We start from the raw sequence: 26,178 nt of genomic DNA, 5'->3' as shown, positions 1-26,178 counted from the left end.
TATTTTTTAAGTTAGTGTGGCTCCTTCAGCCATGGTCCAGTCCTTCTGTTTTTCAGTATACTTGGATGGAGGGGCCTCCACTGGGGGCGTTAGGGTCATGGTGAGGGAAGGAACTTTATCTGTTTTTTATTGGCCACTGTTTTAGCTGCCTCATCTGCTAGCTGGTTCTCCTGCGTTATAGTGTTGTTTTCCCTTTGGTATTATTTGCAATGTAGAATTGTTACTTTTTTTGGGAACCAGACATCCTTGAGGAGTTTTAGTATTGTGCCAGCCAAGAGCTGGAGAGGAATCAGTGTCCCTGTGTGTTTAAGAGGGACACAACAGTATGGGGGATCTTGACATTTACTTTTTTGTTCCAGGGTAAGTTTATCTACTTTTTTAATGAGTATAACTGTGGCTGCTGGTGTTCCTAGGCAGGGTGGCCATCCTGCCTCAATCTGGCTTAGTTTAGTTTAGATTTTTTTTTGACAGGTGTGCAAACAGCTGCTGCCAGGGCCTAACAGTTTATGTGAGAACTTCAAGGACTATTGAAGGGCTTTTTTGTATCTGGCAGGCCTAGGGCTGGTGCCTGTTCTGAAGCAGCCTGTATTTCCAGGATGATGGCTCTTGCCTCTTCTGTACAGACAGGGAGCTCTTGGTTTTGGCCACCACAGGAGGCTGTGGAGGGGTTTTGTCATTGCTGAGAATCTGGGAGTCCAGATTCTGCAGAACCTGACAGCCCCCAAGAACTCTTGTATGCCTTTCTTCATCTGGGCTGAGGTAAGAAGATAATGACCTTTTCTTCTCTGGCCCTGATGCCGTTTTTCCCTTGGTAAGGAGGAAGCCCAAGTACTGGACTTGCTGCTGGCATATTTGTGTCCTTTTTTATGAGGTTTGGTATCCCGAGTATGACAGGAGTTGCAGGAGTGCCTTTGTGCCTTTTGCACAATTTTCCTGGGTGTGACTGGCAAGGAGGGGGTCATCTACTTACTGCAGGAGGGCGCAGCACGTGGCTTCCCTCAGAAAGCTGGCAAGGTCTGCAACCAATGCCTCTCCAAAGAGAGTGAGTGAGTTCTTGAACTCTTGTGGAAGCTGCAATCTTGTTGACTGCATCTGCTGCCCCGTATCCGGTTCAGTTCATTTGAAGGCAATCAAGAGCTGGCTTTGGGGGGTCAGCTGGAGGCAGAAGAAGGCATCTTTTAAGTCTAGGCAGGTGAACCATTTGGAAGACCCCAGGATCTGGTTGAGGAAGGTGTACAGATTTGGGACCACCAGGTGTAAAGAAACAGTCACCTGTTAATGGCTTGCAGGTTTTGAACAGGCCGGTGCCTTCCTCTTGGCTTTTTGACTGGTAGAAGTGAGGGGTTCCAGAGTGACTGACACTAGGTTAGAATGCCTGCCTCTCTGAGTCTGATCAGGTGTTCTGGAATGCCTGCTCTTGCCTCTTGTGAGAGGGGTACTGCTTCTATCTTTGTGGCTGGGTCCCAGAGTCAATTCTACAATGACAGGAGCTCAGTTATGAGCAAGTCCAGGTGGTTGTCTTCAGCCCATACTGAGGGGAAAGCAGCTCTGAATTCAGGTGGGCTACTTGAGAGGGTCTGGGCACAGACTAGCCTCCACTCCTTTTCTCTGGGTGTGGTTATTGCCAGTACGAGGAACCCCAGTTCTTCTTTCCCTGGGTTTAGTTTGAGGCTGGTGCATCCATTTGGTTCAAAAGTTATTTGGGCTCTGAGCTTTGAGAGTATATCTTTGCTGAAGAGGGGAACGGGGCACTCAGGCAGGTAGAGAAACTCATGTCAGGCCTTGTGGCCTCCAAGTTCACATTGGCGGGCTTGGCAAAAGTGTTGCTGGCCTGCTTATGTCCCAGTGGCTCCGAGAATAGTTGCAGTCTATTTACTGAAGGGAGTTACAGGGATGGTGACCACAGAGTGGTCAGCCCCTGTGTCAATCATAAAAGTTGTGTGTTGTTCCCCCACTTTAATTGGGGAGGGGGGCTCATGGGAGCCGAGTGTGAGAGACCCCAGTCCTTGTCAATCTGAGTCTGCTCCTGCCAGACTAATGAGCCTTTCCCCGTGAGGCTCCTCCCGGTCACGACTGGGACTTGGGTCTTTGTCTTGGTTGGGGCATTTGTTCTCCCAATGCCCCTTCTCTTCACAGTAAGCACACTGGTCCCTGACTAGGGGCGTCCTAGGCTTCCCCCTCTTGGCGGTTGGCCTCTCTGCCATTTGGTCATCTCTCTTTTAGGGTGGTTGCCAGGAAGCTGGCCTTTTTCTTCATTTTTCTTTCAGCCTCTCTGTCAGCCTGAACTTCTCTGTTTAGATACACTTTGTTGGCAATTTTAATCAGTTGAGTGATATTTATCCTGGCAAAACCTTCAAGTTTTTGGGGCTTTTGTCTGATGTCTGGGGTAGCTTGAGCTATGAGTGAGGTGTTGACTTTTTGTGGGCTCCCTGGTGACTCATGATTGAAGGGGGTGTATATGCGATAAGCTTCACACAGTCTTTCATAATACTCCCCAGGAGACTCTCCTGGTTTTTGAGTGACTGAAGATACTTTGGTCATGTTCATAAGCTTTTTGGACTGGCTTTGATCCCCTGGAGGAGGGCATCCTGATATAGGTGGGTCTAGTGCTGTCCCTCAGGGGTGATGAAGTCTCACTCAGGGTGCTCCTCAGGGACAGTGATTTCAGCCCATGCACCCCAATCAAGGACCCCAGCTGCCTCCTCTCTTCCATTGTAAACAGGGTGTGGAGAAACTCTTGGCAGTCTTTCCAGGTCAGCCAGTGGGTTCGGAAGAGGGATTTCATGAGATCAACCAGGGCTTGTGGCTTTTCCAATGGGGTGTTGTGTTTTTAATTGAGTTTAGTCATGGAGAAGGGTTGATAGTAAAACATAGATGGGCCAGGCTGGATGGTCCCATCTTTATTATGACTTTCAGCCTCCCGCATCACTTGCACCAGCATCTGAAGGGTGCTGCTCCTGTCCAAGGGCACAGTCTGGCTGCTATTCTGGGGGAGAGTGGGTCCACTGGTTCTGGAGATGGCAGGGAGTCTGACAGTGGCAGGGTGTCCAGAACCAGGGGTCTGAGTGCTGATGACCTTGGGGGTGCATAAAGTGGGGGCAATATTGGCTCTTTCTCTGGATCACCAGGAAGTATTTGCAGAGGCTCAGGCTTCTGTTGATTCTTTGTGGGCTGCTTTGTTGTGGCGACTAAGACCCTATTTTGTTCCTGCCTGTTGCAAGCAAATCGCACCCAGGTGGGGGAGGGTCTGGGCAACTTCTAACCAGGAGTTAAAGATAGGAACTGATTAGGATGACCTGGATCTCTAGTGATGACCCGCCAGACTTGGCGGATTGTTGGGACATCTAAGGTTCCTTCTGGAGGCCACCCTATACTAAAGGTGGGCAGTACGGATTCACACAGGGTTTTCAACCTGCTGGGAGTTAGTTTTACTCTGTAGTTTTCTGAAAATTCATTCCTGAAATTTTTATTATGGTGTCGAGAACTGTGGGTTTACTGTACCCTGACCCCACCATGTGTCTGTGTAATGGTGCCATGACAACAGACAAGGGAGGGGTGCCTCCTCTAGAGAAGAGACCAATCAGATACCTGTCCTTTCACGCTCCTCTTGGAGACTTTGGTCAGCCTTGACTAAGGTGCACCCTTATAAGTCCAAGGCCAGGTCAGCCGAAGCTATGTTATGTCGAAGTTATGTCGTGGCAGCCAACTGCAAATGCAGCAAAGGGGCCACTCAGATTCCGTAGTGCAGGCCATGGAACCACAGATTCAGTGCAGACTAAATGGCAGCCACCCTGCACTCTCACTCACACACTCAGACCAGAGTTTAAACATTACCGCCCTGGAAATGTCTACCTGTGAGACTTCTAAGAAGTCTCTGGGAGGTGATCAGGCTCTCCTTCAACCTCAGTGGGTGGGAACTGGCAGGATCAGGGGGCCCTGGGCCTTTCTGAATTCAATGTTGGAATCAGGTCCTCACCTGCCAAGCGTCCTTGAGTCCATCAGGAACAGTGGAGCGGGGATGGTCCAGGGTGACCAGTGGGAGACTGCTGAAAGATCAGGCAGGGCGTGCCTTCTCCATTGCAATCTCCTGTTCCATCACTGTCCCACTGTTGCCCCAAAATGGTGGCAACAATGGGCCAATGTAATTGGGTTTCCTGGTCAGGGGACCAAATGTTATGGAAAAACTTGAAAAACCTGCACTGGATCACTGATGGAAGAACCAAGGGGCATTCGGAGGTCTTGGAGTGTTGAGGTTTTATTTTACACTGGCAGGCTCAGAGGGGAGTAATCACCCAAGGTCTGAGCCATGAGCACACACAAGGGGAGCAATTTATATTATTTTGATATGTGGCATTTGGGCATGCACAGGGCAAAAGAGGAACGCAGAGAAGAAGGTGAGGAGAGAGCTGGGGGTGTTCTGCTGACTTTGCCAACCAGAGGAAAAAAGCGGTTTACTGACCTTAATGGCTGTGTTGAATATTTTCCTTATCACTGTGATCAGTGATATGGAAATCCTGAGGCTGTGGAGTGCTTTGTTGGGGCACTCAAGCAGGTCTGACAGGTCAGAGAAGGCTTCCCTGAAGAAGTGAGGTTGAAGTTGAGGCCTGAGAAGATTGGGGTGAGCCAGATGAAAGAGGAGGTGTGCTTAGCAGAAGAAATGATGCCTGCAGAGAAAGGAAGGTGTGTGGAGACCTGTGATTTTTAAACACAGTGTGTGAGTGGAGTAAGGTGTGTAGAGAGGTTGCAAATATGGACAGGGATCTCCTACACCAGTGGTTGTCCATCAGCCCTCTGAGCATGCTGGGTCAGGCCTCCCCTGCTGCAGGCATGAGCCTGACTATCCTTACATCTCCCAGGAAGGCCCCGTCCAGTTCCTGCCACCTCCTGCTGGCCCACTTACAGAGGCTATGCCCAGCTGGGCCTCATGATCTCATACTTTACCCTTCTCCAATATTCCTGGTCCTGTTGCCACAGTCCTGGCAATGCCACAGACCACAGATCCCCAAGCTATAATTTAGAATCCTTTCCAGCAGGGTTTGTAGCCCTCCAAACCTCAGGGTGAGAAAAAAATAAAAAACAAGCCCTCCAGCCGGACTTTGGTGATGGGATGGGGACCCTGGGATTGACCTCCCAGAGCTTCGTGGTGGCTGCATCTGCTGCCTCTCCCCCTGTGGGGTGAGTCACCTCTGAAGCTCCTCGTGGGCACCAGAAGTAGGGAGGAAGGCTCTGAGAGTAGGCAAGAGCCAGCGTCATCACTGATGGGTGCCTTGGTACATCTTGCAATTCTAGGACCAGATTGACTTTGTTTAAACTTCTGTTTTCCCTCAGCCCACTGGGTCCATATTCCAACTGTAATAAAAAATCCACTGCACACAAACACAGTATAAGGCTGTGACACAAATAGCAGGCTCGGATGGTGAAATTGGGTGGTGTGGAATTTGTAGCCCATGGCATTTTTGTGGGCCTGGCATGTAAAATTGGGTTACATGTTGAGTCAGAATGCGGGGATGGGAGATGGCTCAGTAAAATCTGGGGTGTCGGGGGCAGGAGAAGGTACCCATGCTGCCCTTGCTGATGGCAGTGTTTCCCTTTCCCTGGTCCCAGCTACCCTCCCTATAGCTTTTCACGCATGCAGGTCCTGGGCCTCCACCTGCACAGTCTGAGACCCCAGCAGACCCTGTACCAGCCCCATTAGACCCAGGCCTTACGCACCCTTGACATAGTCCCATCTTTAGATGGGAATCATGTGCTGTGACCCTCCTCCCAGGCCTCTAAACTAATAGTTCTTACTCTGCTAGCTTCTGCTTTGAGGTTCATTTCCCTCTCAGCTTTGCTGCACACCCAGACCCACACTCAGCTCATTTTCCAGCTTTGCCTTCCTGAGCTTTTGGGCCTTCTGGGCCACTGTAGACCTCTCCCCTGGACTGTTCTTCCAGCCTGGCTCACTGGGGTCCCACAGTTGCCTCAGGCATGCCTGAGTGTTGCCTGACATGGTTACAGAGGTCTCTGAAGGAGGGGTGGCTGCCCTGGCCAAGTCCCTGCCCTAGGGACCATCTCCTCTGTTCTGTCAGAGCCTGACGCCCCATGAATGAATCTTTCTAGGGTTTCAGGTAAGGAGGGCTGTGGAGATGCCCTTTCAGACCTGCAGCTCCCGGAGAGGGCAGGCCCCAAAGGGTATTCCAAAATAAGAACAAGTGGCCTGTAGGAAGGGGCCTGTAGGAAGGGGCCCAGCACTGACCAAGCCCCAGCCCCCCCTGGTGCAATTCCTGGAGGCCCTGGGCAAGGCTGGGGGCTAACCTGTAAACTGAGGGAGGGACCAGGGAGGCTCCAGGGTTGCAGTGGGGGCTCCTGAGCAGTCTGGGTGGCCCATGGAGGCTCATGAGGAAGAACTCAGGGCAGCAACTGCTGGCCAGGTATAGAACATAACATTTCATTACTAGGTCATTAGCAGGCCTGGATGATTCTGAGGAACAACTAGGCCTCAGTTGTAGAGCCCCTTCATGCAAGCAGCTACTTTGCCTGAAGGCCTCACTCCCTCAAGGCTTCCCCAGGGAATGGTCAGGTTTCTGGTGGCCTGAGAGGGTGGGCAGAGAATGAAGTGGAACATACATACATACATAGCAGTCAAGAACTCAGGCTCTGAGGTCAGACTCTCCTGGGTTGGATAACTGGCCATATCACAAACTGTGTGACCTTGGGAAAGTTGCTTAACTGCTCTGAGCCTTGGTTTCCTTAACTGGAACATGTGGCTTCCTCACTGGGGCCCATAAGGGTTCAGTATGTTAAGAGTATGTAAAGCATCTGGCATAGAGTGAGTGCTTAATGAATGGTAACAAATATTGCAATTAATTTGACTCTGATGGTCCAAGTCGACTGGTTTCCCCTTGCCAACCTGACCACATAGTTCCTGGGATCTTATCATGTGCCACGTGTTTCACACTGTGTTGCACTGGGGTTTCAGAATGGGCACTACAAACTACACAAGTTCCACTGTGCTACACAGAGCCTAAGTAAATGTGAATAGGGAAATATTTACAAGGACAGCAATCTAGTCCAGGTGGCTCCCTTCTGCTTCTCTAGTTAGCAGATACAGCAGATATTCTTGTTTTCCACCTTCTCTTCACTACCCCTCTGCAAGGCACTTACTTCCTAAACTCACTCTCTAACCTCACTCCCCCTTGTCTGCTCATTTGCTGTACATGTAGAAATGTTGCAGATATGGAAGCAGAAATATACATTGCTCCCCTTGCCTTTGTTCAGGGCTCAGACCTTGGGAGATTACTCCCGTCTGAGCCCACCGATGTAAAAATAAAACCTCAACGCTCCAAGACCTCTGAGTGCCGCTTAGTTCTTCCATCAGTGATACAGTCCAGGTTTTTCAGGTTTTTCCATAGAATTTGGTCCCCTGACCAGGAAATTCAACCACGCTGGCCCTTTGTTGCCACCAGTTTGGGGCAACGACAGGGTGGTGACAGAATGGACAATTGCAATGGAAAATGCATACTCTGCCTGATCTTTCGGCAGTCTCCTGCCCAGTCGTTCCGGCCGGCCCTGCTCTGCTGTTCCCACTGGACTCAAGGATGCTTATCAGGTGAGGACCTGATTCCAACATCAAATTTGGTAAGGCCCTGGGGCCCCTGACCCAGCTAGTTCCCATGCATTGGGGTGGAAGGGGAGCCTGATCACCTCCTGGATACTTCTTAGAAGTCTCACAGGTTGACATTCCCAGGGGGGAATGTTTAAACTGTGGTCTAAGTGTGTGAGTCAGTGTGCAAGGCATTCAGTCTTCACTGAATGTGTTATTCCATGGCCTGTGCTATGGAATCTGAGTGGGCCCTCTGCTGCATTTGCGGTCAGCCATCACGACATAATGATGATTCAACTTCGGCTGACCTGGCCCAGGATTTATACTGGTGCACCTTAGTCAAGGCTAACCAAAGTCTCCAAGAGGAGTGCAAATGGACGGGCATCTGGCTGGTCTCCTCTCTAGCAGAGGCACCCCTCCCTTGTCTGTTGTTGTGGCACTGTCCACAGACATATTATGGGGTCAGGGCACAGTAAACCCACTGTCTTTGACACTATAATCAAAATTTCAGGAAGGGATTTTCAGAAAACTACAGAGTGAAATTAACTCCTGGCAGGTTGAAAGCCCTGTGTGAACCTGAATGGCCCACCTTCAGTGTAGGGTAGTCTCCAGAAGGGTCTCTAGATGTCCCAACAGTCCGCCAGGTCTGCTGGGTCATCACTGGAGATCCAGGTTATCCTGACCAGTTCCCATATATTGACTCCTGGTTAGGAGTTGCCCAGACTCTTCCCACTTGGGTGCAATTCGCTTGCAACAAGCAGGGACAGGGTAGGATCTTAGTCACCTCAATGAAGAGGCCTACAAAGAATCAACAGAAACCTGAGCCTTTGCTATTCTTGCTGGTGACCTAGAGGAAGAGCTAATATTGCCCCCACCTTATGCACCCCCAAGGCTGCCAGCCCCCAGCCCCCAGTCCCTGGTACCCCGCTGCCATCAGCCTCCCTGCCAACTCCAGAATGAGTAGACTCACTCTCCCCCAGACCAGCAGCCAGAATGCACCCTTGGCTGGGAGCAGGCACTCTTCAGATGCCAATGCAAGAGATGCAGGAACCTGAAAGACATAATAAATATGGGACCATCCAGCCCAGCCAGTCCATGTTTTACTATCAGCCCTTTTCCACAACTGACACCCCATCAGAAAAGCCACAAGCCCTGTTTGACCTCATGGGGTCCCTCTTGCAAATCCATCAGCTGACCTAAAAAAGCTGTCAATAGCTTCTCCACACCCTGTTCACAGCGGAAGAGAGGAAGCAGCTAGGGTCCTTGGTCAGGGTGCATAGGCTGAAATTGCTGTCCCTGAGGAGCATCCAAGTGGGGCTTCACCACCCCTGAGGGACAGCACCAGATCTGCCAATATCAGGATGCCCTCCCCCAGGGGATAAAAGCTGCGTCCAAAAAGCCAATGAACATGACCAAAGTTTCTTCAGTCACTCAACTACCAGGAAAGCCTCCTGGGGACTATTATGAAAGACTGTGTGAAGCTTATTGCATCTACACCCCTTCAATCCTGAGTCACCAGGGAGGCAATAAATGGTCAACACCTCATTCATAGCTCAAGCAGCCCCAGACATCAGACAAAAACTCCAAAACTTGAAGGGTTTGCCAGGATGGATATCACTCAGCTGATTAAAATTGCCAATGAAGTATATCTAAGCAGAGAAGTTCAGGCTGACAGAGAGGCTGAAAGAAAAATGAAGAAAAAGCCAGCCTCCTGGCAGCCACCCTAAAAGAGAGAGAGATGACCAAAAGGCAGAGAAAAGCTGACTGCCAAGAGGGGGAGGCCTAGGACTCCCCCCCCTCTCAGCCAGGGACCAGTGTGCTTATGGTAAAGAGAAGGGGCATTAGAAGAATGAATGCCCCAACTGAGGCAAAGCCCTGAAGCCCAGTCGCTACCAGGAAGAGCCCCACGGGGAAAGGCTCAATGGCCTGGCAGGAGCAGACTCAGATTGACAAGGACCGGGCTTTCTCACTCTTGGTCAAAATGAAAGTGGGGGGACAACACATGAATTTTATGGTTGACACAGGGGCAGAACACTCTGTGGTCACTCTCCCTGTAGCCCTCTTCAGTGAAAAAGACTGCAACTATTCTCCGAGCCACAAAGACAGCAGCAGTACCCCTCTCACAAGAGGCAAGAGCAGGCATTCCAGAACACCTGATCAGACTCAGAGAGGCAGGCATTCTAACCAGGTGTCAGTTGCCCTGGAACACCCCACTTCTACCAGTCAAAAGACCAGGAGGAGAGTACCAGCCTGTTCAAGACCTGTGAGCCATTAACAGACTGACTGTTTCTTTATACCTGGTGGTCCCAAACCTGTACACCCTCCTCAGCGAGATCCCAGAGTCTGCCAAATAGTTCACTTGCCTAGACTTAAAGATGCCTTTTTCTGCCTCTGGCTGGCCCCCCAAAGCCAGCTCTTATTTGCCTTTGAATGGACTGAACTGGATGCAGGGTAGCAGATGCAGTTAACATGGAGGCGGCTTCCACAAAGTTCAAGAACTCACCCACTCTCTTTGGAGAGGCATTGGCCGCAGACTATGCCAGCTTTCTGAGGGATGCCACATGCTGCACCCTCCTGCAGTATGTAGATGACCTCCTCCTTGCCAGTGACACCCAGGAAAGTTGTGCAAAAGACACAAAGGCCCTCCTGCAACTCCTGTCAGACTCAGGATATGATAACAAGCCTCATAAAAAAAAAAGCACAAATCTTACCAGCAGCTAATCCAGTACTTGGGCTTCCTCCTCACACAGAGAGAAAGGGCACTAGGGCCAGAGAAGGAAAAAGGTCATTGACTCCTTGCCCCAGCCCCAGATGAGGGGGGGGAGCATGCTAGAATTCATAGGGGCCACCAGTTCTGCAAAAATCTGGATTCCCAGATTCTCAGCAATGGCAAGACCCCCTATAGCTTCCTGGGGGGGACAGACTGAAAGCCCCTGTCTGGACAAAAGAGGCAAGAGCCACCTTCCTGGAAATAAAAGCTGCTTCAGAACAGGCACAGCCCTGGGCCTCCCACATATAAAAAGGCCCTTCAATTTCTTCATACATAAAAAAGGTGCAATTCTGCATTGCAAAGAACATCAAAAGGAGAACAACCCTGTAACACAGGGGAACCAACCAGCAGATAAAGCAGCTAAAACAGTGGCCAATAAAAAAACAGATAAAGCTCCTTCCCTCACTATAGCCCTAACACTCCCAGTGGAGACCCCTCCAACAAAGCACACACACACACAAAAAAAGACTGAGGCATAGCTGAAGAAACCACCCTAACTTAAAAAAAAAGAAAAAAAAAAGGCAATACTACATCAGCCAGTTGTCAGCATTATGCTGAGCAATAAGTGAGCAGTGCATGACTTGTGCTAGAAATAACACTCAATCTGCAACACAACCCCTGCCCAGTGTCCAAAAGCAGGAGTTGCCCCCCTTGAAGACCTTGAGATAGACTTCACAGATGTCCAGCCAAGAGGAAGGCTCACATATCTCCTAATAATAGTGTGTACATACTCTGGGTGGGTCAAAGCCTTCCCAACCAGGACAGAATGAAGCTGGGAGGTAGCCAAAGTCCTCCTGAGAAAAATTGTGCACCAGTTTAGCCTACCATCTACAATTCACAGTGACAATAGACCTGCCTTTGCAGCAGATGCAGTAAATCTCTCAACATTACCTGAAAACTCCACACTGCATACAGGCCACAAAGTTCAGGGAAAGTGAAGCAAATGAATCGCACCCTAAAGGGAACCCTAGCTAAGTTTTGCCAAGACATGGCCAGACCTGCTACCCCTGGCTCTCCTGTCAGCTCACTGCACACCTGGGACTCAAGACATTTCCCCTTTTGAATTAGTATATGGACGCCCTCCCCTGTGTCTAGGAAGCCTCCTGGGGAACCTACACCAGATAGGAAATAAGGGAGTAAGAGAACAGCTCCAAGCCTTGGGAACCACCCTAAATAAGCTGCAGCAATATACCATAGAAAGAGCCCTGATCTCCTTAGGGACCCCAGTACATTCCTTCCAGGCTGGGGACTCAGTCTGGGTCAAAGATTGAATAAGGAACACCCTCAAACCTCGGTGAACTGGCCCCCACATTGTTGTTCTAACCTCTCTTACTGCCCTCAAAGTCACAGGCATCACTCCATGGGTTCATCATTCCAGAGTGAAAAGGGCCCATAATCCAGACAGAAAAAATACATCAATAGAAGGCCCAGCCAGACCTCCAGAATCTTCTCTGCCTCTGCATCCGATGATTACCCTCTGACTAATGAACACCTAGGTGCCATGGATCCTGGTCCTTGCTGGAGTTGTATCTTTCATCCTGGGCAATGAATTATCTGCTGTTGCCCAACCCCCAGACTGGACTATTCCTCAAAAAGTTGCCCTTTTTATTGTCTATTGGGTAATTGTAGGTTGTTTTGCTGAGCTTACCTATTTCTCCTAACTATACTCAAGCTTCTGCCTCCATCTCCCCACTACCACTCTGTAATGTTACTTTTATACCTTCTTTCCCTTCCCTTCCTCCCCCTTACTCCCAGGGAACCTCAGTGTAGCTGCACAAAATCAGACAAATGGGGACTGGATTCAGTGCCTATACCTATATGCCTGCTAAATGTTATAAAAATAGGGCCACCCTTTGCCTTAAAGATGGGAAAAGGTACTGGACTGTAACAATAACTAAATGAGACTCAGACTGTGAAATTAGGGGAAGAAAGAGATTCACTGTCTGCTGGACCTACCTCACCCACAGTGGAATGTCTGAAGGGGGGAGTCCAGAATCAAGCACTAAGGGACAGGGATGAAAAGGTCAAGCAGGCCCTAAAGGCACTAACTAAAGAGCCAGTTTACCTTAAAATATTGACCTCTCAAGTTTTTCCATAACAGATTAAGCAGTTTAGTATTACTACAAGGGTCTACCTTTAGTCCCTTGAGTGTCTTCAACTCCCACTGCACAAAGTTGGTTTCTTAGCAAAGACAACACAGAAACTCCCTCAACTTCCCCCTCCCCTTCACTCTGCTCTGCCAGGCACTTACTCCCTAAACTTCCTCCCTCTTGCCTGTTCGCTTGCTGTGCACATAGGAATGTTACAGATACAGAAGCAGAAAGATATATATTGCTCCCTTTGCCTTTGTTCAGGGCTCAGAATTTTGGGAGATTACTCCCCTCTGAGCCTGCTGGTGTGAAATAAAGCCTCAACACTCCAATACCTCTGAATGCTGCTTGGTTCTTCTGTCAGTGATCCAGTCCAGGCTTTCCAGTATTTTCCATAACAAGGGGGATTACCAGCTCTCAGAAAGTCCTGTCCTCTCCTGCTTGTGTACCCACATGGAGGGACAGAAACCCCAGGAAACTTAAGGAGGGGGAAGCAGCACCTGACACCTGGGGGAGGTGGGGTCTTTGCTCTGTGGTAGTCCTGCCCACTTTGGAGACCCCTTTCTCTGTGAGAGGATCTTGACCTCCAGCCCAAAATCAGAGGTCTGTTCTGACCTGCACACCCTTAGCCTTGGGGACAGGTGGGGAGGGGACAGCAGGGGGCCTGGTCAGACAGACCACAGCAGAAAAGGAGTCAGGGGTTCTGAGGTGGCCCTGAGACAGGGACCATAGGCTTAGATAGAATAGGGTGAGGGCCTCTGGAAAAAGCAAGGCAGGATATTTACAGTCAGAGCCATGTAACTACATGCAAGGAAAACCCCCTACCAAAACTCCATGTTAAGCATTAAGTTCTAAAGTCATTCTTCAGTGAGATCAGTTAATGTTTCCCAGATAAAGAAGAGTAGCACATGTTTTTATTATTCTAATCATTTATAATCACGAGTAAGATTCACTTTAGCATGCTAAAGTCCCAGGCCTATGTGCTGTCTTTCCTCCTTCAGATCTGATGAGGTGATTTGCAAACTGGGCAACTAATTTAGCATGCAGACCCAGCTGTAAACAACATAGTAAAAGGCAGGGAGGATTCCACCTTAAAGATAAGATTGCATTTTGACACCCAGGAAGTCTAAGAAGTAAGATTCTTAACTTACTCTTTAGCAAACAGACAATATCTTGCCCACCTTGGGGGCTGGGCAGGCGGCCCTTTGATATGCTCCTAGGCTGAGACACCAGTATCCCAGGGATAAATCTGAGCAGTAAATTCTTGTATTAAGTTAAGTTTTAATATTCAGGAATCATTTAACAAGTCCACACCCCTAAACCTTTTTTCCGGTTCCCCAAAATCCTCAACTGCCTATAAAACCCCTAGACAAAGCACCACTACGGACTCTCTTGTCCCCTCCCAGCTCATGCCAGGAGCTCTGTCTGTCCTCTCACTGTATCTCTCACTAAAAGCCTCTGCCCTGGCTCTCCTACCTTGACTGTTCGCTAAGTTCATTCTTCAACTCCTCAAACAAGAACCCTGGCATCAGCCCCATTTTGTCTCAGCCAAATTGCTTTATTGTTCAGTCTTCAGTTGTAATTACAGAGAAATGCAAAACTAATCTCCACCAGGCTTAATCAGGAGAGCTGATTTATGGATTGATTATAACCGGATTTATGAGGACCTGAGTGGGACCCGGGAGCAACAGGCTGAGGCTGGCGGGCTACACTGGGAGACAGCCCAGAAGGGAGCCTGGCATCTGGGGGTTGGGATGGTTAGAGTGTAAGGAGACAGGCAGCAGAGAGAGGGAGAGCCAGGTCTGGACAGTCAACAGGAAGAAGCAAGTGACTTTAGGGATTATGGGGAGAAAGCTTTGGGACCAATCTAGTTTGGCTCGGTATTTAATGTGTTCATCTGTGGAAGGGGCATGACTCGTACCTCCCTCAGGGGCACTGTGAAGGTCAGGTGAGATTGTGCTTGCAGGAGCAAGGGGCATGGCGCCTGCTCCAGAGAGGGGGCGCCGCAGGGAGCAGGATGGGACTGGGGAAGCAGAAGGTCAGAGCAGGGAGGGAGAGAGTGTACAGGCGAGAACAGGTGACAGCAATGGCAGGGCTGTGTGCAACTGCCACGGGAGAGGCAGCTACATGCCCCAACATCCTAGCACCCTCCTTCTATGGTGATAAACTTTTCATTTTTGACCAGAATAAAGTTTCCCAGCGTCCCTCATAGGTGAGGCCATGTGACAAATCCCAGCCAACGGATGTAAGTGGAAGTGATTGATGCAGGGCTAGAAGACTTCAAAGCAGGGGGTGAGCCCTCTCCTGCCCCCTTTGCCCTGGCTGGTGCCCATCCTGGGCCATGTAGATGGGTATCCCAGGAATGGCAGTGTCCATGACTCTGAGGACACCATGGGAGCATAAGCAGTCCTGATAACTGTGGGGGAATCGAGCTACATTAGTCACCCAGAATTTGACAGAAAGAAATTAGTATCTTGGTTAAGCCACTCTGATGTTGCACCTTTTTAACATGCAGCCCATCATATTCAAACTCAGTGCTGTCCAGTCAAACTTACTGAGATGAAGCAAATGTTCTCTCTCTGCACTGTCCAGTACGATAGGACTGTCCACTAGCCACAGGTGGCCTTTGAGCACTGAAGTGAGGCTATGTGACTGGGGGTCAAGTGTTAAGTTTTAGTGGATTTTAATTAGCTTAAGTTTAAGTAGCCACAGGTGGCTAATGGCTACCCTTCTGAGCAGCATATTAACTCCTCTGTGTCCCGGGTATGCCCTGTGGGGACACCCCTTTGCCCTTTAAGCTACTTCCCTGCATTAGGGAAAGCCTCCTGGGGCAGGGTCCTCCTTGGTTCCCCTTGTGGTCCAGAATTCCAAGCGTGCAGGGGTCTAGGAGTCCTTGGCTCTTTCAAGAATGCACATCTGCCCAATTTCAACTGCTTTCACATCAGAAAGACCTTTGTTGACTCTCCTGTTCTCTCTCTTTACAGCATTCTGCATTTTCCTTGGTGACCTGGTCTGGAGCTGCAGCCTTACCAACTTTAGAAAAATATGAAACAGTTTGCATAAGAAGGAGGGCTTGCTAAGGTAAAGCTCCAGCTCTGAGGCCTCTGTAAGACACTTGAAGAGTCAGTGGTCTCCCTCTCGCTGGCCTTGCCAGGGTTTACCTCAGTATGCTTTTCTTAGATCACCAGGACTCAAAATTCAGTGTGGTAATAATTCTCCCTTGGTCCTTAAAGACTGCATAGCGTGAGGAGCAAGATCAACAAAAGCCTGGTGCTCCCTCGGGCCCCGGGTCCTCCTCCCCAGTGTGGAGATGCTATGCCCTGCTAACCTTCCTGGGGGGGGGGCGTTGGTTTCTGGCCCCCTTCACCACTCCCTGGGAGGTGGGGTGACTTCCTGTGAGCACTAGGTTTCCAAACTGTTTGTGAACCACTGGCTGATGTCTGAACCTAGTCACCCCTAGACAGCCTGGTCTGATTATTCCTCCAATCCAAGGCTGCTATCATGCTCACCCTACTACATTTTTAGAAATGATTAAACTTTAAAAAGGAGACCCACAGAAGGAGTGCCCCTCTGCTGGAGTGGCATGGAGTCCGGTGGAGCACCCTGCCTCCAGCATGCCCCTTGCTGGGAAGATGGGAGGGTGGGGGACGGCACCATCACTTCTCCTGTTGGCCTTGGCCTCACCAACTTTCCTTTTTCCTCATCATGTTCCTCTGCAAACATTACACTGTTACGGCCTCAGAGGAGGAGCAGGGAAGGCAAATATCACTTTAGGAAGGAGGGTAAGAATTTCCATCCACAGAGGGAGCAGGGAAATGGACCAGCTGATCCAAAGACTTGAATACTACTATTCTGATAAGTGACTGAATCCTACGCCTGGGATTTTGGAGTGGGAAGATGGTCATGGAAATTCCTGTTAACCAAATGGGTAAATGGAGGTCCAGAGGGATGATTTGCTCTGAGATCACCCAGCTGGGTAAGAGTGGAGAGTCAAGAAGAAACCAGGTTGTGCTTTATCTGTAAGACCACATGTCACAGGAGTATGTTGTATCTGGGCAAGGTGGCCAGTTGTGTCAGTGGATGTTAGTGTTTGGAAGGAAGTCCAAAACATGCATCTCACATAGGTCGTCGAGGTGAAACCCACTGCCTGTGCTTGCAGCCGACTGTGGTCCCTGCGGCTGTTTGTCTGGTAGGATCCCTAGATGCCTGCTCCAGATGCAGTACCTATTTCTTTGGGACACTTCTGCCCATTCTTTGCAAAGTGATGGGACTGTTAATCAAAGAGTGCCTCTTATCACAGGCCTGGTAAAGTTTAATGCCCAACCACAGTACCCAACAATTGTGACTGATCCCGGAGGCAGGCCAGCCAGAACCCTGCCCTGTGCCAAAGAAAGATATCTCTGCCAGGCTTGTGTGGGAAGATGTGAATCTGGAGTGTCTACCACATGGACAGAACCAGTCTTCAGGATAAAGCCATGCATGGAGGGGATCAGGGCTGAGACATGGAGAGGGAGAGAAATCAACTGATTGGGTGATTTACTGACATAATTTGAGCCCTTCTCTGGACCTCATGACCATGTGAGCTTGCTGTATCAGGGTTTAACCAGAGAACCCGCAGAATCATACAGATTCTGGATATGGATTGATGGATGGATGGATAGGTAGATATGGATTTATTATATAGTATATATATTATAGATAGATATGGATTTATTATAAGGTATTGGCTTACACAATGCTGAGAGCTGGCTCAGCAAGTCTGCAGGCCAAGGGCAGGCAGATAGGGAGGGAACATCAAACCCCAGCAGAGCCAAGCTCGATGTTCACAGCTGCAGTCAGGAAGGAAGGTCTAGAGGGAAGGAAGAGCAGTTGCTGGCCAGTCCTACTTGGAATTGCCCTCAAAGGAGGCCTAAACCCACTTTTAAAATGCTTCTAGCTGATTAAGTCAGGCCCACCCAGGACAATCTCCCATTGATTCACTTACAGACAGCTGATGAGGGGCTTTAATCACACCTGCAGCAGCTAAATTACTATCTGGAGACCTCAGAGAAGCAGCACATTTGCTGCAAAATGGTTGCTGCCTCCCTTCCGTTCTCCCACTCTTGAAGGAATGATCAGCTAGAGCTCACTCTAAATGGAGCCAAAAGAGAAAGGGAATTCTGGGAACTGTGATTCAACTTTGCCAAGTTAATACATCATAAATCCATCACATCCACAGGTTCCTTTTTTTACTCTGGAAGCTAAATTTGACTTGGGTTTCTATCATGTGGGATGAATGGCTCCTGTTGTCATTTACTGAGGGCCCTACACTATCATCTTACTTAATCCATACACATATACAAATGAGATAGGTGTTAATCACAGTCTTGGAGACTGGGGCTCAGAGAAGTTAAGAAAATTTTTAAAGACACAGAGCTTTGAACAGAGCTACAGTGCTGCCATACCAAGCCCAGTGCTACGATGCTGGTCTTTGCCAAAAGGAGCCATCCTGGTTGGTGTATGAATTCCTTTTGCAGTTTGGAAGCTGAGTTCAGCAAAATTATTACTTTTCTCAGCGGAAAAGTGGTCCAAAGCTGAGGTGCTTTATTCAGCTGGTGACAGAATAAGGCCAAATAACAAATTTTGTCTTCACCACCCAATGCCTGGCCTAGATGTGACACTTGGCTGATGCAATCAACTCCTGATCTGTTTCCCCTGGTGTGTTTGTGTCTGGTTTGGGGAAGGATCATTTCTTACAGTTTTTTTGGAGGCCTCTTCCTACGTGAAGTACCTTAGACCTTGACCTCTCCCTCAAATATCAGCCATGGCCATAATGTCAAGTGCGAGTGGTATAAGCTTCCTGCAAGAGTGGTCAGAGAAGAGAGAAAGCACAAATGGACCAAGTCAGGCTGGAAAGGGGAGACACCAGTACAGATTCTACAGACATTAAAAAGATAATAACAGGTTATTATGAATAATTTTAAGCCAATAAATTCAACAACTTAGATGAAAAGGACAAATTCTTTGAAAATGTACATAGTAGGTGAGACTTTTGGGCAAGGACTCCAGTGAGACTGAACCCCCTAACTGCCAAGTCCAATGGGCACTTTTAGGATCTTGATCTACTTCTCTGTGGAATTTGACAGTCCTGACCACTCCTCCTTAAGTCTTCCTCTTTTGGCTTTCATGAAACACTCTCAGTATTCTTTTCTGCTTAATTACAATACCTGCTAGTAACGCTCCTGGGCTCTCTATCTTTCTTACTCCACATTTGCATACAGGGCTTTAACTACCACTTGCACATGGATGGCTCCCAAACCTGCAGCCCAGATGGCTTTACTGAGCCTCAAACTGACTGGTATCCAAGACCACTTATATAAACAATTGTCTCTGCTGGCCACTTAATCTTGGATGTCTTCATATCCTCAAACCCATCATTTCCTTTTTGTCTGCTAGTAATATCCAGTTTTCATTTAGAAACTCTCTTCATTCCCAGTCTATGGGGTTAGGAAGAGTCCCCCTCTCATGGGACCCAACTTTGCCCCTCCAATCCATCCTTCATGCTATTGACTGAGTGGTATTCCCCAAAATCATATCCCTTTATGGTGGTTTCAAAGCTAGGGCCCAAATTCTTTGACATTTCTCCATGGAGAGGTGGGTGTTTTCCATTTTAATGCTTTGTGACTTCTTCAACGAATAGAGCTCACAGAGGTGACCCTGTGTGACTTCAGAGGTTAGGGCAAAAAGCCCACGAAGCTTCCACTGCACCTGCAATGTGCATTGTCCGGACGACCCCTCTGGGGAATTTTCCTCTCAGAACCCAACCACCCTACTGTGAAAAGCCCAAGGCACATGGAGAAGTCTGGCGTAGGTTCTGGGAACAGACCAGTTTGCACCAGCTTTCAAGTTAGCCCAGTCCAGGCACCAGACCTGAGACTCATTTGGGAAGTGAATCCTGTAGCCCAGTTGTCCAGCCACCACCATTTGAGCCATCAGTTGAGTGTCCAGACATAGACATACTGGAGCAAAGAGAAGCTGTCCCAGCTGTAATCTGTCCATTTTCTTGACCCGTAGAATTTGTGATAATAACCGAATGGTTGGGTAAATCCACTAAATTCTGGGACTTTGTTATGCAATAATAGTACCTGGAACATTCACACTATGTCTTTCTTAACATGTTCCAGTGATTCTATATTACTGCTAAGATGAAGTCCAAATTCCTTGGCCCTTCATTACAAGGTTCCTGCCCACCCCACCAGAGTCATCTCCCATTTCTACCCTGCCAGAGTCCAGCTCCCACGGGGGTGGGGGGTGTTGCTCAAAAGGATGAGACAGAGTTGGCACATGGAGAAATAGGATGCAGAGTCAGTTGGAGGAGGTCTCTCAACAAAGTGCCAATGACAACTTTATTTATACCATTTTACACAAGGATATGATTATTTTTTATTTGTTCTTTTGATTAACAAGCATACGCAAGCTTTTTTCTTTCTGTTTCTTTCTAATCTATACATGGTTAGCCAAGTGTCAGACAGGTGACCTTTTCCTATTCCTTGACCTAAACATTCCTTAGCAACATGTACTCTATTGTGTCTCTCGTTTCTATGCAACACGGTTTCTAATTAAGGCATGTGACCGCAGAAGCATGCAGCATGTAGTGACTATGGAGTCTATCAGCTCATGGTGAAATACAGGTCACTCACTGCTACAGTTAGCTAGGCAAGTATCATCATCTATTTCTAATGCAATGGGTACATTTTATTCCCTCATAATATTTATTCTATCATAGGTAGACACAAGATAAAGATAGAAAGCATGATTTAGTGCTGTAAGAAGGCAAGTGTAGATGAACAGGTCTGTGCCTATAGACTAGGTATTAATCCAAGTTAGACAAGGGCAACAAAACATCCATGGGTGCAGAAGATTTCTCTCAAAACTGGGGGGGGCGGGTGAGGTGCTAAGCTGCACCTCTGTTGGCCCCCATTCTCTCACCTGATGGCCCCCCTGTGACTGTGCCTGTCTTAGGTTGTTCCTCCCTTGAGGAATCTTACCCATCTCTGACTAACCAGTCATCTTCCAGGGCCATACAGGGAGATATAAAGTCAGTAATAATATTCTTCGAAAAGGTTAGCTTTTCACTTCTTTGCAGATTTATGCTCCGTGGCTTCTATGCCCAGCACTTGTCTTGAGGTATCTTTACCACTTGGAAGAATTATGGTACTTGGAAATTTCACATATGAGGCATGAATTCTAATAAAGGGCTGTAATTAGGAAGGAAGAAGAGAAGCTACAGAAGAAGCAGATGGAAGAAAATATGAGAAGATTGATTGTCAGACAGGGTTATTCCATTCAATATTCTCCCATAACTCTATTTCTGTAATTTTTCTATAAAACTATTCATTACTAATCTCACTAGCATTGCAAACAAGGGGGGCATTCCCACTTAGTTGGAGATGGGTTAGTCAATTTAGTCAATGTTTGACTAGCTACCTGCAGGTTTTGGTATTCCATACCAAGATCGCCATCTGACCCCTGCATGTTCCATTCTTCAGGAGCACTGTCTTGAAAAGCTTCTGGAAACTTTATGTTCTCCTTTCCATGCTGTGTATCAAAGGTTAGCTTAGCCCTTGGCAAAAATGCAAGCAAAAGCAAAGCCAATAGTATAATGGAGAATAACGCAAAGCCAATAGTATAATGGAAAATAACAAACTCAAGGTGGGTAATAAGGGGAGCCAGCTGTGAAGGCCCCTGCTTTGCAGGGGTCTTCCTCCAGCCTGAGTTTTGCTACACAGTTTGAGTAGCATGGCTCCCACCACTGCCCTAGTCCCAGGCACCCTGCAACTCCTGGGACATTCCCTACTTTTCTAGGCTTCCCTAACTTTGAATATACTTACTATACCTGGATGTCTGACATCCACATATTAAGTGAATCATCTGGAAAACTGGGAATGTAAGTCTATTTGCTTCACTGACAGCTTTTTTCCCCCAGGAACAACAGTGTTTGTGTAGCCGTAAAATAGTTCTGTGAAAGAATTTTCCAAGAATGTGGGTTGTTTTCTAGGTCTCTGAATAAAACAACCATTCTGTACATATGGATTCTGGAGCCAGATTGCCTGCATTCAAATCGCAGCTCTATTACTCACCAGTGGATGACAATGTGAAAGTTACTTAACCTCCCTGTCTCATCCAGTATCAGCTTCTTTGGGAGACCCCCGAGGCCTCCCCCACTCTACCTGGCTTCACAGATGAACCTATGCTTTCTCCACACCCTCAGCTTAGCAAAGGGACAGCATTTTTCACTGTCATTCTATCATTGCTTTTGTCAGTAATCCTTGATTTACCTATTAGATCCCTGAAGTTGGGAGCTGGGTTTTCCTCCTTTCTCTCTCCTCAGAATCTGAATCATATTAGACCTTCAATAAATGTGTATTAAATTGGATCTTACTTTGATTGTTACCACTAGAGTAACTCAAACCCAGAAAGGGCTAAATGAGTACTTCTAAGTTGTACAGATAAAAGTGAATGGATTGGATTAAAGATGGTGGCATGAGAGGAGAGACAGAGGCTTCCTCCTAAAACTGGATACAATTAGAAAATATAGTTAGTGCAACTAATCCTGAGAGAGCAACAGGAAAGAGGGCCATGTCAGACTGCACACACCTGGAGAAAAGAGCAGACCTCACCATATGGGGTAATGTACCAGAGCTGTGGCTCCGTGGGACCCGAGCCCTTCTCCCACTCCAGTTCAATAGCGGGAGGAAGAGAAGCAGAGCAGGGAGGGAGTGGAAGGCTTGGGACTGCTGAATACCTAGTTCCGGAGATCTGTGCAGGGAGCACAAACCTACATTTCATGGTGCTTTCATGAGACTCGCATGACTACCGGGTTGGAAAGTTAATACAGGCAGAGTTCCTGGGAGACTGGGATTACGGCTGCTTGTGGAAAGCAGGGATCCATATCTGGCTGCTCTGGGACAAAAACTTATACCTGTGTGCCCGGCCCACTGGCTCAGGCAGTGGAGAGAGGCACAGCAGCCGGGAGGTGGGGAACAGCTCTTTCCTACCCCCAGGCACCAGTACAGCTCCCCCGCGACCCCTGACATTGCTTCAGGGGCTGAGCAGCTCCGAGACTACAGCTTCTGACACTAGAGGGCACCATATACAAACATGAAATGCCAAAGGAACCCTGTCCAGAGTAAAATTATTAATATAACTCCCGAGAAAGATTTAAATAATATGGACCTTGTGACTCTTCCTGAAAGGGAGATCAAAATAAAAATCATCAATATTCTAATGGAGGTACAGAAAGACATCCAAGAACTTAGGAATGAATTCAGGTTGAAGATCCAATCATTGAAGAGCACGATGGAGGGTATTAAAAGCAGGTTGGATAAGGTGGAGGAGACAATAAATGAAATAGAAACTAGAGAAGAGGAATACAAAGAAGCTGTGGCACAGAGAGAAAAAAGGATCTCTAAGAATGAAAGAATATTGAGAGAACTGTGTGACCAATCCAAGCTGAACAAAATTCACATTAAAGGGATACCAGAACAAGAAGAGAGAGAGAAAGGGATAGAAAGTGTCTTTGAGGAGGTAGTTGCTGAAAACTTCCCCAATCTGGGGAAGGACATAGTCTCTCAGGCCATGGAGATCCACAGATCTCCCAACACAAGGGACCCAAGGAAGAAAACACCAAGACACATAGTAATTAAAATGGGAAAGATCAAGGATAAGGACAGACTGTTAAAAGCAGCCAGAGACAGAAGTAAGATCACATACAAGGGAAAGCCCATCAGACTAACATCAGACTTCTCAGCAGAAACCTTACAGGCCAGAAGGGAGTGGAATGATGTATTTAATGCCATGAAGCAGAAGGGCCTGGAACCAAGATTACTTTATCCAGCAAGATTACCATTTAAATTTGAAGGAGGAATTAAACAATTTCCAGATAAGCAAAAGCTGAGAGAATTTACCTCCCATAAACCATCTCTACAGCCTATTTTTGAGGGACTGCTATAAATGGAAGTGTTCCTAAGGTAGAATAGCTGTCACCAGAGGTAATAAAACCACAGTAAAGAAAGTAGAACAGCTAATTAATAAACAAATGCAAAATTAAATTAACTATCCTCAAAGTCAATCAAGGGATAGACAAAGAGTACAGAATTTGATACGTAATATATAAAGAATGAAGGAGGAAGAAAAGGAAGGAGAAATAGAAAAGAACCTTTAGATTGTGTTTGTAACAGCATACTAAGTGAGTTAAGTTAGACTCTTAGATAGTAAGGAAAGTAACCTGGAACCTTTGGTAACCATGAATCTAAAGCCTGAAATGGCAATAAGTACATACCTATTGATAATCACCCTAAACGTAAACAGACTGAATGCATCAATCAAAAGACTTAGTGTCACTGAATTGATAAAAAACAAGACCCATCTATATGCTGCTTACAAGAGACTCACCTTAAACCCAAAGACATGCACAGACTAAAAGTCAAGGGAAGGAAAAAGATATTTCATGCAAACAACAGGGAGAAAAAAGCAGGTGTTGCAGTACTAGTATCAGTCAAAATAGACTTCAAAACAAAGTAAGTAATAAGAGATAAAGAAGGACATTACATAATGATAAAGGGCTCAGTCCAACAAGAGGATATAACCATTATAAATATATATGCACCCAACACAGGAACACCAGCATATGTGAATCAACTACTAACAGAACTAAAGGAGGAAATAGAATGCAATGCATTCATTTTAGGAGACTTCAACACACCACTCACTCCAAAGGACAGATCCACCAGACAGAAAATAAGTAAGGACAGTGTCACTGAACAACACACTAGAGCAGATGGACCTAGTAGACTTCTACAGAACTCTATACCCAAAAGCAACAGGATAAACATTCTTCTCAAGTATACATGGAACATTCTCCAGAATAGACCACATAATAGGCCACAAAAAGAGCCTCCGTAAATTCAAAAACATTAAAATTCTACCAACCAACTTTTCAGACCACAAAGGTATAAAACTAGAAATAAATTGCACAAAGAAAGCAAAAGGCCCACAAACACATGGAGGCTTAACACCATGCTCCTAAATAACCAATGGATCAATGACCAAATTAAAATAGAGATCAAGCAATATATGGAAACAAATGACAACAACAACACAAAGCCCCAACTTCTGTTGAATGCAACAAAAGCAGTCTTAAGAGGAAAGTATATGGCAATCCAGGCATACATAAAGAAGGAAGAACAAATCCAAATGAATAGTCTAAGGTCACAATTATCAAAATTTGAAAAAGAAGAACAAATGAGGCCTAAAGTCAGCAGAAGGAGGGACATAATAAAGATTAGAGAAGAAATAAATAAAATTGAGAAGAATAAAACAATAGAAAAATAATCAATGAAACCAAGAGCTGGTTCTTTGAGAAGATAAACAAAATAGATAAGCCTCTAGCCCAACTTATTAAGAGAAAAAGAGAGTCAACACAAATCAACATAATCAGAAACGAGAAAGGAAACATCATGATGGACCCCACAGAAATACAAAGAATTATTAGAGACTACTATGAAAACCTATATGCTAACAAACTGGAAAACCTAGGAGAAATGGACAACTTCCTAGAGAAATACAACCTTCCAAGACTGACCCAGAACGAAACAGAAAATCTAAACAGACAATTACCAGCAACGAAATTGAAGCGGTAATCAAAAAACTACCCAAGAACAAAACCCCCGGGCCAGATGGATTTGCCTCAGAATTTTATCAGACATACAGAGAAGATATAATTCCCATTCTCCTTGAAGTTTTCCAAAAAATAGAAGAGGGAATACTCCCAAACTCATTCTATGAAGCCAACATCACCCTAATACCAAAACCAGGCAAAGACCCCACCAAAAAAGAAAACTACAAACCAATATTCCTGATGAACGTAGATGCAAAAATACTCAACAAAATATTAGCAAACCGAATTCAAAAATACATCAAAAGGATCATACACCATGACCAAGTGGGATTCATCCCAGGGATGTAAGGATGTTACAACATCCAAAAATACATCAACATCATCCACTACATAAACAAAAAGAAGGACAAAAACCACATGATCATCTCCATAGATGCTGAAAAAGCATTTGACAAAATTCAACATCCATTCATGATAAAAACTCTCAACAAAATGGGTATAGAGGGCAGGTACCTAAACATAATAAAGGCCATATATGATAAACCCACAGCCAACATCATACTGAACAGCGAGAGGCTGAAAGCATTTCCTCTGAAATCGGGAACAAGACAGGGATGCCCACTCTCCCCACTGTTATTCAACATAGTACTGGAGGTCCTAGCCACGGCAATCAGACAAAACAAAGAAATACAAGGAATCCAGATTGGTAAAGAAGAAGTCAAACTGTCACTATTTGTAGATGACATGATATTGTACATAAAAAACCCTAAAGACTCCACTCCAAAACCACTAGAACTGATACCAGAATACAGCAAGGTTGCAGGATACAAAATTCACACACAGAAATCTGTGGCTTTCCCATACACCAACAATGAACTAATAGAAAGAGAAATCAGGAAAACAATTCCATTCACAATAGCATGAAAAACAATAAAATACCTAGCAATAAACCTAACCAAGGAAGTGAAAGACCTATACCCTGAAAACTATAAGACACTCTTAAGAGAAATTAAAGAGGACAGTAACAAATGGAAACTCATCCCATGCTCTTGGCTAGGAAGAATTAATATCATCA

The sequence above is a fragment of the Manis javanica genome, chromosome 11, assembly GCF_040802235.1.
Source record: "Manis javanica isolate MJ-LG chromosome 11, MJ_LKY, whole genome shotgun sequence".
Classification (NCBI taxonomy): Eukaryota; Metazoa; Chordata; class Mammalia; order Pholidota; family Manidae; genus Manis; species Manis javanica.
This window is presented reverse-complemented; position numbering follows the sequence as displayed.